The 5,905-nt window shown below is 37.8% G+C and overlaps 1 non-coding gene across 1 annotated transcript; it reads right to left on the reverse strand.

The window, feature by feature from the left end:
* Positions 1–4,199: 4,199 nt before the first annotated feature.
* LOC112713564 (small nucleolar RNA R71) lies at positions 4,200–4,307 on the reverse strand. The gene has a single exon (XR_003158535.1). It is a non-coding gene; the product is annotated as a small nucleolar RNA R71 (small nucleolar RNA).
* Between the last annotated feature and the right edge of the window lie 1,598 nt (positions 4,308–5,905).

Raw genomic sequence — 5,905 nt, forward strand, 5'->3', positions numbered from 1 at the left:
TTGGTACTCTCGTACAAATAATAAGACTCACTATCCCCCTAAAGTGGAGCTGGAGTAACAATTCTACCATCCTTGTCACATTGGTGCCCTTCATTGGTTCTTTTTTTTTGTTTCCAACATCATACTTCTTGGGTTGCTGGGAAAAAAACTTCAAGTGTTGGGACTTTGGAAATGAGATTTTGAGGGTTGGCTATGACTCTTGGATGGTTGAGAATGAACTTTCAAGGATTGACTATAAGACTTTGATGGATGAGATGAAGAACTTAGGGGATAGTTGTAAAGAATTAATTGTGTTTCAGACTGTGATTTGGGCTGAGACATGAGCTATGATTTGGCTTGTGATTTGGACTGACATATAGGTTGTGGTTTGGACTGGGAATTGGTTGTGGTGTTGGATTGTTGGGCCTAGACATGGGCTATGATTTGGGCTAGGACAGTGGCTGTGATTTGGGCCTTAAATAGTATCTCTTATTTAACTGGGTAGTATTTGTGGCCTTGGGTTTATAGGTGCTATTGGTCTCTAATATAACTAACTCATCATGTTCCTCACTCATTGATGAGCGGATAATTTATACGCTTTTTGGCATTATTTTTAGGTAGTTTTTAGTAGGATCTAGCTACTTTTTGGGATATTTTTATTAGTTTTTATGCAAAATTCACTTTTCTGGACTTTACTATGAGTTTGTGTGTTTTTCTGTGATTTTAGGTATTTTCTGACTGAAATTGAGGGACCTGAGCAAAAATCTGATTCAGAGGCTGACAAAGGACTGCAGATGCTGTTGGATTCTGACCTCCCTGCACTAGATTTTCTGGAGCTACAGAACTCTAAATGGAGCACTCTCAATTGCGTTGGAAAGTAGACATCCAGGGCTTTCCAGCAATATATAATAGTCCATACTTTGCGCGAGTTTTGATGACGTAAAATAGCGTCAAAACGCCAGCTCTATGCCCTTTTCTGGCGTCAAAAGGCCAAAACTGGCACCAAAGTTGGTGTTTAACTCCAAGGAAGACCTCTACACATGTAAAGCTCAATGCTCAGCCCAAGCACACACCAAATGGGCCCGGAAGTAGATTTCTGCATCATTTACCTATTTTTGTAAATCCTAGTAGCTAGTTTCATTATAAATAGGACCTTTTACTATTGTATTCTCATCTTCGGATCATAGATACATTCTGGATGTTATATTGTCATATTTGGGGAGGCTGGCTATTCGGCCATGCCTGGACCTCCAGACCACTTATGTATTTTCAACGGTGGAGTTTTTACACACCATAGATTAAGGTGTGAAGCTCTGCTGTTCCTCGAGTATTAATGCAATTACTACTATTTTCTATTCAATTCAACCTTATTCTTGTTCTAAGATATTCACTCGCACTTCAACCTGATGAATGTGATGATTCGTGACACTCATAATCATTCTCACCTATGAACGCGTGACTGACAACCACCTCCGTTCTACTTAAGATTGAGCGTGTATCTCTTAGCCTCCATTCTGAAAGATCGGAGTCTTCGTGGTATAAGCTAGAATTATTGGCAGCCATTCCTGAGATCTGGAAAGTTTAAACCTTGTCTGTGGTATTCCAAGTAGGATCTGGGAAGGGATGACTGCGACGAGCTTCAAACTTGCGAGTGTTGGGCATAGTGGTAGACACAAAAGGATCACTGGATTCTATTCCAACATGATTGAGAACTGACAGATGATTAGCCGTGCGGTGACAGCGCATTTGGACCATTTTCACTTAGAGGATGGGAGGTAGCCATTGACGCCAGTGAAACCCAACATACAGCTTTCCATGGAAAGAAGTATGAAGGATTGGATGAAGGCAGTAGAAAAGCAGAGATTCAATAGGAACAAAGCATCTCTATCCACTTTTCTGAAATTCTCACCAATGAATTACATAAGTATCTCTATCTTTACTTTATGTTTTATTTATATTTTTAATTAGTAAAACTCCATAACCTATTTGAATATGCCTGACTGAGATTTACAAGGTGACCATAGCTTGCTTCAAGCCGACAATCTCCGTGGGATCGACCTTTACTCAAGTAAGGTTTATTACTTGGACGACCCAGTGCACTTGCTGGTTAGTTGTGCGAAGTTGTGAAAAAGAGTTGAGATTACAATTGTGCGTACCAAGTTGTTGGCACCATTGTGTATCACAATTTCGTGCACCAAGTTTTTGGCGCCATTGCTAGGGATTGTTCGAGTTTGGACAACTGACGGTTCATCTAGTTGCTCAGATTAGGTATCTTTTATTTTATTTTCAAAAAGTTTTCAAAATTTTTCTTCTTTTTCGTTTTTCCAAAATTTATTTTCGAAAAATCCAAAAAAAATTTATAAAATCATAAAAACTCAAAAATATTTCATGGTTCTTGTTTGAATCTATGGCTAAATTTTAAGTTTGGTGTCAATTGCATGATTTTAATTGTCTTGCAATTTTCGAAACACATGCATTGTGTTCTTGATGATCTTCAAGTCGTTCTTGATTAATTGCCTTGTTTGATCTTCATGATTTATTGATTTACACTGCATGATGTTCTACATATGCATTCTTGCATTCATATGACCCAAACATGAGAAAGTTCTAAGTTTGGTGTCCTCTATGTTTTCTTTCATTAAGAAAACTGAGTTCTTGATGTTCATCTTGATCTTCAAGATTGTTCTTGGTGTTCATCTTGACGTTCATAATGTTCTTGCATATATCTTGTGTTTTGATCCAAGAATTATATGTTTTGACTCATTTTGTTGTTTTTCAAAATTGAAAACATATCTTCTTGAATAAAGGATTTAGCAAAATGAAGATCCAAGAACATAAAGTAGAAGAATTACAGAGAAAAAGTTGGGCGTTCAAAACACCCAGTGAAGAAGGAAAACTGGCGTTTAAACGCCAGCCAGGGTACCTGGCTGGGCGTTTAAACGCCCAAACCATGCAGCAATTGGGCGTTAAACGCCCAAAACATGCGGCTCCTGGGCGTTTAACGCCAGGATGACACAAGGAGAGAAATTTTGTTTTCAAATCAAATCTTTTTCAAATCTTCATAATTTTTCAAAATCAAATCTTTTTCAAATCAAATATTTTCATTCATATCTTTTCCAAAATCATATCTTTTCAAACATATATTTTTCAAAAAAAAAAATCAAATCTTTTTAATTTTTCAAATCTTTTTCAAAATAAATTTCAATCATATCTTTTCAAACATATCTTTTTCAAATCATATCTTTTTCAAAATCAATTTCAAAATCTTTTCTAATTTCTTATCTTCTCAAAATTGATTTTCAAATCTTTTTCAACTATCTAATTGACCTTTTGTTTGTTGTACTATTTCTTATCTTTTTCAAATTTATTTCTTATCTTTTTCAAAACCACCTTTTCACTCTTAATTTTCGAAAAGCATTAACCTTTTTTAAATTCTTTTTTTATTTAACTAATTATTTTGAATTTTAATTAAAATTTTCGAAAATTCTTTCCCCCTCTCTTATCTTTTTCTATTTAAACACTAACATTCCTCCTCCATTGTCAATTCGAACTCTATTTCTCTTGTGTGTTCGAATTCTTACCTCATCCATCTATTCTTGTTTTTCTCTGACATCTCAAGGAATCTCTATACTGTGACATAGAGGATTCCATATTTTCTTTGTTTTTTTCTCTTTCATATGAGCAGGAACAAAGATAAAGGCATACTTGTTGAAGCTGATCCTGAACCTGAAAGGACTCTGAAGAGGAAACTGAGAGCAGCTAAAGCACAAAACTCTGAAGAGGACCTCACTGAAATTTTTGAAAAGGAAGAAGCAAAAGAAACAATTATGGCCGAACCAAACAACAATGCAAGGAAGATGCTTAGAGATTTTACTACATCAACTTCCAACTTCTATCGAAGAAGCATCTCAATCCCTGCCATAGAAGCAAACAATTTTGAGCTAAAGCCTCAATTAGTTTCTCTACTGCAACAGAACTGCAAGTTTCATGGACTTCCATCAGAAGATCCTTATCACTTTTTAACTGAGTTCTTACAGATCTGTGATACTGTTAAGACCAATAGAGTTGATCCTGAAGTCTACAAGCTTATGCTTTTCCCTTTTGCTGTAAGAGACAGAGCTAGAACATGGTTGGACTCACAACCCAGAGATACCCTGGACTCTTGGGATAAGTTGGTCACGGCTTTCTTAGCCAAGTTCTTTTCTCCGCAAAAGCTGAGCAAGCATAGAGTGGATGTTTAAACCTTCAGACAAAAAGATGGTGAGTCCCTCTATGAAGCTTGGGAAAGATACAAGCAGCTGACCAAAAAGTGTCCTTCTGACATGCTTTTAGAATAGACCACATTAGATATATTCTATAATGGTCTGTTTGAATTTTCCAAGATGTCACTGGACCACTCTGCAGGTGGATCCATTCACCTAAAGAAAACGCCTGCAGAAGCTCAGGAACTTATTGAAATGGTTGCAAATAACTAGTTCATGTATACCTCTGAGAGGAATCCTGTGAGTAATGGGACGCCTCAAAAGAGAGAAGTTCTTGAAATTGATGCTCTGAATGTCATACTGGCTCAGAACAAAATATTGACCCAACAAGTCAATATGATCTCTCAGAGTCTGAATGGATTGCAAAATGCATCCAACAGTACTAAAGAAGCATCTTCTGAAGAAGAAGCTTATGATCCTGAGAACCCTTAAATTACATGGGTGAAGCCTTTGACAACACCTATAATCCTTCATGGAAAAATCATCCAAATTTTTCATGGAAGGATCAACAGAAGCAAGGCTTCAATAATAACAATGGTGGAAGAAACAGGTTTAGCAATAGCAAACCTTTCCCATCATCATCTCAGCAATAGACAGAGCATTCTGAGCAGAATCCTTCTAGCTTAGTAAATATAGTCTCTGATCTATCTAAGGCCACTCTTAGTTTCATGACTGAAATAAGATCATCCATTAGAAATTTGGAGGAACAAGTGGGCCAGCTGAGTAAAAGGGCTACTGAAACTCCTCCTAGCACTCTCCCAAGCAATACAGAAGAGAACCCCAAAGGAGAGTGCAAGGCCATTGATATAATCAACATGGCCGAAACCTTAGAGGAGGAGGAGGACGTGAATCCCAATGAGGAAGACCTCAGGGGACATCCAATGGTCAGTACGAAATCCCTTAATGAGGAGCCAAAGGAATCTGAGGCTCATACAGAGACCATAGAGATTCCCTTGGACCTTCTTTTACCATTCATGAGCTCTGATAACTATTCATCTTCTGAAGAGGATAAAGACATTGTTGAAGAGCAAGTTGCCCAATATTTAGGAGCAATCATGAAGCTGAATGCCAAGCTGTTTGGTAATGAGACTTGGGAGGAAGAGCCTCCCTTGCTCACCAATGTACTGAATACATTGGTTCAGCAAAATTTACCTCAAAAGAAACAGGATCCTGGTAAATTCTTAATATCCTGTACCATAGGCACCATGACCTTTGAAAAAGCTCTATGTGACCTGGGGTCAGGGATTAACATGATGCCACTCTCTGTAATGGAGAAACTAGGAATCTATAAGGTACAGGCTGCCAAATTCTCATTGGAGATGGCAGATAAATCCATGAAAAAGCCTTATGGACTAGTAGAGGACGTGCTAGTGAAGGTTGAAGGCCTTTACTTTCCGGCTGATTTCATAATCCTAGATACTATGAGGGATGAAGATGAATCTATCATCCTTGAAAGACCCTTCCTAGCCACAATAAGAGCTGTAATTGATGTTGACAGAGGAGAGTTGATCCTTCATGTGAATGAAGAATGCCTTGTAGTAAAGACTCAAGGTTCTCCATCTGTAACCATGGAGAGTAAGCATGAAGAGCTTCTCCCTATACAGAGTCAAACAGAGCCCCTACATTCAAACTCTAAGTTTGGTGTTGGGAGGCCACAGCCAAAC

This window comes from Arachis hypogaea, chromosome 9, assembly GCF_003086295.3.
Source record: "Arachis hypogaea cultivar Tifrunner chromosome 9, arahy.Tifrunner.gnm2.J5K5, whole genome shotgun sequence".
Classification (NCBI taxonomy): domain Eukaryota; kingdom Viridiplantae; phylum Streptophyta; class Magnoliopsida; order Fabales; family Fabaceae; genus Arachis; species Arachis hypogaea.